This window comes from Bidens hawaiensis, unplaced genomic scaffold, assembly GCF_021521415.1.
Source record: "Bidens hawaiensis isolate Kalapana, Puna unplaced genomic scaffold, B.hawaiensis_p1.1 tig00011464_1, whole genome shotgun sequence".
Classification (NCBI taxonomy): Eukaryota; Viridiplantae; Streptophyta; class Magnoliopsida; order Asterales; family Asteraceae; genus Bidens; species Bidens hawaiensis.
Window position 1 is genome coordinate 69,482 of NW_027491893.1, and position 10,642 is coordinate 80,123.

The window sequence follows — 10,642 nt, forward strand, 5'->3', positions numbered from 1 at the left end:
CAACATTGTTTTATATATTTTGCAATCTATTATGTCATTTTTATTTATCATTATGTTTTTTTTTATTTTCGTCATTCTGTCTTTTTCTCGACGCTATGTCTTTTCGTTGTTTTTTTTTTTTTGGATTGAGAAGGATAGGAAAAACATTTTTAGTTTTTTTATTTTTCGTTATATATTGATATTTTGAGTTATGATTTTCGATTTTTAGGATATTTTTTTACTACGAATTCTTCTTGCATTTCTCATTTTTGTTTCTCTTTACATTTTAACTTTTCCATTCTTTAATGTTGATTAATGATATTTTTGTCACTATATGAGTCGTAAAACTAATAACAAAAAAAATGAAAAAGGTATGGAGATGTAATATTTTTTTTGTGCATATCGATGATTAACTAGTTCAAACACACAATTGCATATTGTAAATTTTGTAATATCTCAAAAAGTATTTATTTGAGTTCCAAATTTCAAAATAGTTACGATGGTTTCTAGATAAGGATATTGAATTTTGAACTTAGCTTAACTTTTAAGAATGCCAAAAGCAATAAAATTATGTCATTATATACATGTATGTCCGAAAGCAGCCTCTCTATTTCTACGGGGTAGAGATAAGGTTATCTATATCTTACCCTTCTCAGACCCTACCATAGCTTTGCTATTGGTGGAATTTACTGAGTACGATGATGATTATATACATGTATGTAGGGATGACAAAAGAAATCCAAATGGATTGTTTTGGGTAATATGGATAACTTTTAAAATTGGAATGGACTAGGATATATCAATAGAATTTTCAAAGGAGGTTAAGATGGGTTAGGAAAATGTTAGTGACTTTTGGTTATGAGTTAGAATAGTTTGTTTTTGGGTTAGAATAGACTAAAACAAGCTCCATTCAATTTTATTTCAAACAAAACCCATTGAATCCGATACGGATACTGAAATCGTTCAAAATGAAAAAAATATATACAAAACTGAACAGGAAAAAATCCGAAAAAAATCGAACCTGAACCGATACAAAACCTTTTTTTTAATGAACGAGGACGGCGGGGGAAACATTTTAGTTATTTTACATTTTGCGTTTTTTATTTATATTTTGAATTATTATTTTTTTTTTGAATTTTTTTTCTGAGTGGTTTTGAAACCCTTTGTATTTTAACCTTCACTTGGGTCAAAATGGGTTAACTTTACCCATTTTGACCCATACCCATCCTAAGAGCATTTTCATCCCACCCTCTATCCCTAAACCAAAAATTACACTAAAACTCACTATATTTTCTCTCTCTATTTCAATTAAATAATACCTTTTATACATTTTATCATTACATTTTCTCTTTCCTTCACTCACAACCACTCTCAAAATATATGAAAAAATTATAGGGGATAAACAGTAACTTTTCAAATATACAGAAAAATCACTACTTTCTCTAAAATATAAAAACTCTTCACTCACAACACCCTGAATCACTCTCTAAATTATAAAAACACCCCTCACATAAAATGAGGGGTGGGATGAGAATGCTCTAACCCTCTATTATAAAAATCTATCATGACCCAAACCCATTATAAACCATCATCCAATTCCAACTCAACCCATTTATATTGTCACCCCTACATATATGCAATGTTAGGTGCATGCCTACTAAATATATAAGAAGTATGTGTCGTGAGCTAACTAATAAGTGTTAGTTAATGTGTCACATCACCTTCCTATAGGCAACGAAAACATGTTCTCATTATTAATGTTATTAATTTCATAATTTTTTTATACAAATTTTAATTGCATCTACATTGATTTTAAAAGTCAATGTTGACTCTCTCCTTGACCTATTGATTGGAGTTCACACGGAGCCCATAACTTACTTTCATCGACTCTAAACCTAACAGCATTCAAAGTCTTTTAAATAGACCACCAATTAACAATCAATTGAGTTGGATATATACTATTGGTTCTTGTTTGTGACTATGAAAAAAATAATATTCATAACAAGATGTAATAATCTATAATTTGAAACAAAGGTATTTTCACACATACAATTCATGATGCAAAAATAAAAATATTACGTATTTAGAGTTCAAAAAATTTTAAAAAATAAGGACTAAACCGTGGTTTGTTCAAATTTGATATATCAATTCAAAAGTTTAAAATTTGTTACTTCCGTCTCTAGAGTTTCAATTTCATTGCAGTTTCCGTCCATCTCATTAACATGTTTTGTATTTAAGTACCATAATTTAACAAACCATAGAGATGAAAGTTACAATGAAAATGGAACTCTATGGATGAAAATAGCAATTTTAAACTTTTGGACCAAAATAGTAAATTTGAATAAACCACAGGGATAAAAACTACACTTTACTAAAGAGATAAATCAAAATTTAAACACAAATAATGTTTTCATAATTTCAAAAATCGAAATTAATGAAAAACTGTAATTACAAAATTTTCTTGTATCATAAATGTAAACCGACAATATTTTTGGAGTCAGCGAGATCATTTGCTCACACTAATAATAATTTTGTTTAACGGGAGTGGAGATGACATGTTAGATAAGTCACATGTGTATTAGCAACTCGGATTCTAGATAAACATTCTTGACATCACATGTTATGTTTTAGATTTGCTTGTTATTGTTGGTATGAAGTCTAAATATTTGATCATGTAAGTATTCTGAACTTAATATTTTGGGAACAGGTATATGCGAGTGTTTCAGCTTGAGCAAGTCTTTATTTTTAATTAAATCTATTGGTGAAGCTATCTTGTACAGTTGTATAATCAGCATAAGTGAAGGTGCAAGTGTGCAACTTTGATTGTTACAGTGAATGATTACAAATCACATGTAACATATGTTAATTATCTCATATCAACCAATAGGTCTGTTTGGCTCACAAAAAATTCACAACTCACAAGTTTATTTTTAATGTGTTGAACCCTTAAACAAGAAATTTGTTGGTTAACATGGTTGGATGTTATGGTTTGAAACCATTGCAAGGTATAGGACTTGTTTCACATTGGTTGTATGCATGAGCAGCTGATGTAGGGTTTATAAGCCAAACAAGTTTTCATAACATCCATCAGACTAATCTTTTGAGTTATGTTCTTCTGTGTGATTTGTAATATGGAGTGTCACATGAAATTAGTTAGGACACTTAAAATGAGTTAAGGCACGTAAATGGTTGAAATGATAAGATGAGAAACATCACAATTGTTGATTTTTTTTTATTTAGTTTTATCATTTTTTTAACAGACGCGTATAACTACTTTTTGTACTTTATTACTTAAAAAAGTTATACCACAAAATCAAATATTTATACTTATTAGTTTAGATATAGATTATAGTATTAATATACTTTGTTTAACTTACTTAAAAAAGGTTGATGTATTGCACTATTGTGCTTATAAGATGCGTAATTATGTCTTTGTTTTATTACTTACATAGGTTTATTTTTGTAACTGTACGCTATGTAACATGTTTGGTATATTTGTGGGAATTTAGTTACACATAACTGCATAATTATCCGTAGTGTGCATAATATGAATGTTTTTGTGATATTTATGCGTAACTATGGACGGAATTACCCCTCGTCCAAGGTTGCCTGTCGCGTCAGAATAGCTTCATACGCTTTGCAAATAAGAATCATTCATACATTAACTCACCACACTCTCTCTCTCTCTCTCTCTCTCTATATATATATATAATGGAAAGTTAACGTACAAACTAAAAAAACGTGTTAACTGTGCGAATCAAGTAGTGTAATTATGTAATTACATCGTAATGCAATTACACTACACTATAATTACATTATGTTGTATGTATAATTACACTACTTGATTCGCGTAGTTAGCAAGTTTATTTAATATGTATTTGATTCAAACCCTTTATATATATATATATATATATATATATATATATAAGGGAAAGTTATCATACAAATAGAATTATTGTACTAAACATGCGAACGGAAGAAAATACGAAAAAAGTGGTTGTGGCAATTTTGTAATTTATATCAAATCTAAAGAAACAAAAAAGTGACTCGGTGATCGTTCATGGGTGTTGCGTCATGTTGTGATCAATCAAAGATAACTTGCTAATGAAATCAAAGTTTTTGTGAATCATTGATTGCTTAATTGAACCTGCGAATCACACTAATCAATCAATTGAAGCTACTAAAATAATCACACAGAATTAGAAGATCGGATAATTACTCTATAGTAGTTACGTAACTACTCTAGAGTAATAATTGTTTAATCATAACTAGAGTAATTATTTATTTAACTAGAGTAATTATGAAATCACATATTTTGAATCTGATGAAGTTTTGAGTACGTATTTACGTAATCACTCTACTTATAAAAGCAATTACTCTAGTTATATATTTAGTCTCAATATTTAGTATATAATTACTCTGCTTATAAAAATAATTACTCTAGTTATCTGTTTAGTCATAACAACGTAACTACTATAGAGTAATTTTTTAATCATAACTAGAGTAATTATTAAATCACATATTTTGAATCTGATGAAGTTTTGAGTACGTGTTTATATATTATAAAAACAATTACTCTAGTTATATATTTAATCTCAATATTTAGTACACAATTACTCTACTTATGAAAATAATTACTCTAGTTATATGTTTAATCATAATATCCAGATACATAATTACTCTAGTTATGAATATAATTACTCTACTTCCTGTAGCTTTTTGTCTATTCAGGCAAATCAATTATACTCTACAATGGAAGAACCGATGAATATGAATCAAACAAAAACAAACGGGTTATTTCTGTTGAAATCGAGCTCTGTTATTTAAAAATTGATCAACATATGTTATTTCAATTGATTGATTTAGTTGATTTCACATAAATCCTTTAAAAGATTCATGCTCTGTTTTTTAATATCAAATTATATTTTAATTGAATCATATATTTCAATTGATTTCATCAATCAACGGGTTTCCAGTGGATCATACAAAGAAGACATGTGGAAGCGATGGAGAAATTAGAGAAGGAAATGTCTGTTAGTACAAATTTTGCAGAAGAAACGTCAGAACGATGAGTTGCAAATGAAGGATGAAAGATTCCTTTAATTACAAAATTGTCACTGTTTAATTCTTTGATTCGTAAGATTAGTATGATTTTTTTATTTGTATTTGATTCATCTCCTATATATATATATATATATATATATATATATATATATATATATATATATATATATATATAGGTGAGGGTTATAGTAAAAAGTAGTAGTTTCCTAGGAATACTAGGGATAAATCATAGCCATTGGATCATGTTAATCAATGGTTGAGATTTAAAATTATCAAAAACCGACATAGTTTCCTACAATTACTCTTTCACCTTTATAACCGACATAGTTTCCTAGAATTGTTCTTTCACCATAATTTGTAATGTCACATGTCAAAAAATTGTTAGTTCCTATCATTCCTAGGAAACTCCTTATTCTTATTTAAACCATTCTATATATAATATAGTAGAATTATAGGGATACGTTATGAGAAAAAAGATAGTATAACTCATGTATAGATAGCCATAATACGGAGACGGGGTGTTCTATAATTAAGTGAAGAAACACTAATCGACCCCGGCAGACTACGGATAATCTGGGGGTTAAGTAGATGTTTCCCACGAGGGTTAGGTCCGGCAAAGATGGTTATTCTTCTGATGACCTGCAAAACAGACACCGTGAGCTCGTCACTGAGAAGGGGGGGGGTACCTCCTTGTGACCACCCTCCGGCGTGAGAATCAGACTAGATTGCTCTTGAATATAAGTGTATATTAAGAGAAATAGCTAGAGCATATATCAGATAATATATGAAGATATGATAATAAGATATGATACCGTTCCAAGGTGTTGGAGTATTTATAGCCGAAGGTAGGTTTCCAAGCAGGTACAGCCGGCTGAATAGTATTCCTATTCTACCAACTGTGGGCTACGCACGTGCCATGCTGGTGGTTGGTGGGTAGGCAGCGGCTGATAGTGACCAGGGCGGCTGTGTACTATTCCTTTTCCACCAACTGCAGGCTATGCACGTGCTACGACAGGTTGGTGAGTAGGCAGCGGCTGATAGTGACATTAAGTAGTAGAGCGTGTTGCTCGTCGTACTGTTGTCAGTGAGCTGTCGCAGCTTTGGTCAGATCTTTTGTCCATACCTTGGCAGGTACAGTACAAAAGATCCTCCAGTAGCGTACGGACTGGCTCAATTGGGCGGGAGTTTTCCCGGCTTTGGGTGGGAGTGTTCCCGGCTTGCTCACTCCTTCTTCAGGTGACATTGCTGAATTATTTAAGAGTTAGTGCCTTGTGCGTGTAGCCTTGCTGCGCGGGTAGCCTTCCCTGATGGCTAGTATCCGTTGCTGCGGGAACAGGCGGAGTACGTCGACCATTGGGAGGCTTTTCCTGCGGGAACAGCTTGCGTACTGCGCGTAAGGACGTCACGTCTGAGCATGGTGGGTCCTGCGGATCCAGTTGGTTTTTGCGCAGACGTCTCTCTTCAAGGTGAGTCTTGCGAGTTTAGTCTTTGCGCAGACGTCCCTCTTGAAGGTGGGTCTTGCGGGTTCAACTGCGTAGACGTCCCTCTTTGAGGTGAGTCTTGCGGGTCCAACTGGGCTCTGCTGGGACCTACCTCTTCAAGTCCCCCCAGTCCAATGTTCTTCTCATGAATTGTTAATAAGTGAGGTGAAATTTTGGACTTAAGCAAGGGGTTTTGAAAAGGGTTTAGTTTTAAGGTTCTCCGCGGGGATTCTTCCCGCGGGTTTCCTAATGTCACGTGCAGAATTTCCCACTGTTCTGCTTGATCTTTGGGTATGATGCGGGTAGGTGTGTAACCTCCTCGCAAGTCGGGAGTGTTGAGTTTCACTTGTGTAGATTCTCCACGGGGTTTTGGTAGTTTTAAACATAGTGATCAATTATGTTAAACAACCAATTCCATCTTTGAGCTTCCAACAATATAGTTCTTAATGTTCCCGCTATGCGGGGGTGTTATATCCCTTTCCGCAAGCATGGCCCAGAAGATCCTTCTTGGTTTCAATTCCCTGCGGAGTGCTAAGTATGTGAAGGGTTTCGCCTTGACACTGTACCCGCACTCGCCTTATAGTTACTTTACTTCCAAGGCATTCCTGGCTTCAATTCCCTGCGGGTGCTAAGTATGTGAAGGGTTTTGCCTTGACACTGTACCCGCACCCGTCTTATAGTTACTTGGTTGCCGAGGTATTCTTGGCTTCAATTCCCTGCAGGTGCTAAGTATGTGAAGGGTTGACACTGTACCCGCACCTGTCTTATAGTTACTTGGTTGCCAAGGTAAGGGGTATAGTCCCGCTTACTTTTGAATCTTTGTGACTTGCGTTATAAACGTTACATGACTTGCGCATGCATATTTTAGTTTATTTTAGCAATTTTCCCAGTGTTTTGAATAAGTTAACCGTTCGACGCGCGGTTGTCAATTGGTTAGTGTTCAGTTTCCTCTATCATGATTGTGCGGGTAGGACCGTCACTTTCATTTAGTGGGATGACCAATCTTCACCTATAACTGACCTTTGTGGAGGTTTGTCGTTTTTTGTGTTTATGCGGGTTTTGCCGCCGTCCACACGCAACGACTTCTTTCCATATTTATGCGGTGAATACCGGCATACCGTCCGGAAAGTTTATAAGTATAAATGTAAAGCGATCAACACAATGTGATAAAGGAGAATCATTTCCATTAGAAGTGGCCCCAGGCTGTTTCTTTATAAGTTTGGAATTGATCTACATGTAACATTTGCGTAATTGAGCTCAATTCCATGTTCTTGGGATGGGGGTGCCATCTAGCCTTTCGAGCCGGTATGCGCCCTTTCCCAAAACTTCTTTGATAATGTATGGCCCTTCCCAGACGGGGGCCAGCTTTCCTGGGCGTTCTTGGTTCGAAGCCTCGTTGTTACGCAGTATGTAGTCTCCGACATTGAAGTTGCAGAGTTTTACCCGCGTGTTGTAGTACTTTTGCATTTGTCGTTTGTAGTTCTCTTCACGCACTGTGGCTAAGTCTCTGCGTTATTCGGTTAGCATAAGGTCTAACCGTCTTTCCGCATCATTGTCCTCTGGATGAATCAAGACCCTTGGTGAGGGTAGACCAATTTCGACCGGGACCATGGCTTCAGTGCCATAAGTGAGGCTGAACGGGGTTTCTCCCGTACTTGCCTTTTTCATCGTTCTGTGTGCCCAAAGGACGTGTGGAAGTTCGTCCACCCAGCCGGATCTGTGTTCCAATAGTCTTTTCTTTATGCCGTCGACGATGCTCCTATTTGCTCTTTCCACCTCACCATTACCCTGTGGGTGCGCCACTGAGGTAAAGGTGTGGGTGATTTGAAGTTCTTTCACCCACTGTTGTAGCTTCTTGTCGGAAAAGTTGGTGCCGTTATCGCTCACCAAACTCTGTGGAAGCCCGAAACGACAAATAATAAATTCCCAAATAAATTTTTTGATATGTTTTGCGGTTGTTTGGGCTAAGGGTTTTGCTTCTATCCACTTGGTGAAGTAGTCGATGGCAACCATTAGAAACTGGACGTTCCCTGCTGCTGTGGGAAATGGGCCTGTCACATCGATGGCCCACTTCTAAAATGGCCATGAAGAGGTGACTGGAACAAGTTCATTCTTCGGGCGATGCGTGTTGGGTGCGTAGAGTTGGCAAGACCTACACTTTCTGATGTATGCCAGTGCATCCGTATGCATCCCCGGCCAAAAGTATCCCGCGTTGTTTAGCTTAGCTACAACTGCGCGTGGACCTGCGTGTATCCCACAGATGCCTTCGTGTACTTCCCTTAGGAGGTAGTCGGCATCTTGGTCGTCGACGCATCTGAGGAGTGGACCAAGAAAGTTACGTCTGTAAAAGATGTCATCGATGAGTTGATAGTTCAGTGCTTTACAGCGTAGTTTTCTTGCCTGTTTTTTCGACTCTGGTAGTATACCCGCCGCAAGGTAATTTATTATTGGTGTCATCCACGTTTTCGTGCCGGTTTGGATGACACAGACTTCCTTGTGTGGGACTAATGGTGCTCCAAGGAGTTCAATGCGGATGTCCTTTCCCAAGTGGGTGAAAGCCAATGACGCAAGCTTGCTTAACGCATCCGCAGATTTGTTTTCGCTACGCTTGACGTGTATGACTTTACAATCGTTAAAATCGCGCATGAGGGTTTTTGCTTGAGCGAGGTACAGGGCCATTGTGTCGTTCACGGCCGTGTACGTCCCGTTTATCTGATTGGCTACTAACATGGAATCCACGTGGGCTTCCAAGTTCTTTACTCCCATCTTACGAGCAATCCTCAGCCCGGCCAAGAATGTTTCATACTCCGCTTCGTTATTTGTACTTGGAAAATCCAGTCGAATAGCGTAAGTGTATTCTTGGCCCGCTGGGTTGGTTAGTTTTAACCCTACGCCTGAGCCCTCGTTGCTGGCTGCTCCATCAGTGTAGAGTCACCAGACATCATCGATGTCCTGTGCTGGAGAGGGTTGAGCCTCGTCCTGGCACTCTTTCTCCCGCGAGGCGGGGACTTCTGCAATAAAGTCGGCCAAGACCTGGCCTTTTATGGCTGGCCTCGGCTTATACTTTATCGCGTATTCTCCCAATTCTATTGCCCATTTGGCTAGGAGTCCCGACAGTTCGGGTTTGCCTAAAACGTTTGCAAGTTTGAAGTGGTGAGAATGGTGATTGGGTGACCTTGGAAATATCGTCTTAGCCTGCGTGAAGCCTGTACAAGTGCTAAGACTAATTTTTCCAAGGTAGAGTACCGGGTTTCGACGTCTGTTAGGAGACGGCTAACATAGTAGATTGGCATCTGGATGCCTTTTCGCTCGACTAGCAGGACGTGTAACACCCCGACCAAAGGCGGATTATACATCGGGGCGCCACATATTGTTTCATTACTCGTGACACTATTGGGTGTCAATATTTAATAAATACATTCATTCGCGCACGCGCAAAGTAGACACAAGATAACATAAATCATCATAAATCAATATATTATAAATCATAATATTCGAACAGCAATAACTTGTCTTGATACATTTTAATCTAGGTCCAAAAGTAAAAACGTCCTACGTGTCCACAAGCTTCAGAACAGCTACAGCAAACCTGAACATGTGTTAAAATAAACGTCAAACACTTGCGTGATGGTGAGAAATCAAGTTTAATACAATACATAGATAACAATAAATCTGCGCGCAACATGTGTATGTCTGGTTTTCAACAGGGGTGTAATCTGATCGGGACCAACTCTAAGATTCATAGACTGCCAGTGCTCACAATTGAGCTCACAAACAAGACAAACTGTGCATGTGTAAACAAAAGAGAAAATCATAAACGATAGTTCTCCCGTGTTCATCTAATGGTACCATGAGAACTGCGGAATAGACCGACAAGACGGTTAATGATCCACACATACAAATAAACAGCCAAGTCTACGTCCTCAACACATGGGATACTGCGCGACTAAAGTTCATAAACAAGTTTAAGACTCTAAGTTTGTATGAACACATGAACATCCCAAAACATTAAAAGCAAAAAGGGATTAGGTACGAGATTACTCACTTGATAAACGACGCGGCGTAAGATAAAGCAAGAACCAACTTTAAACAAGCACAAGTTAACCTATAAATAAGAT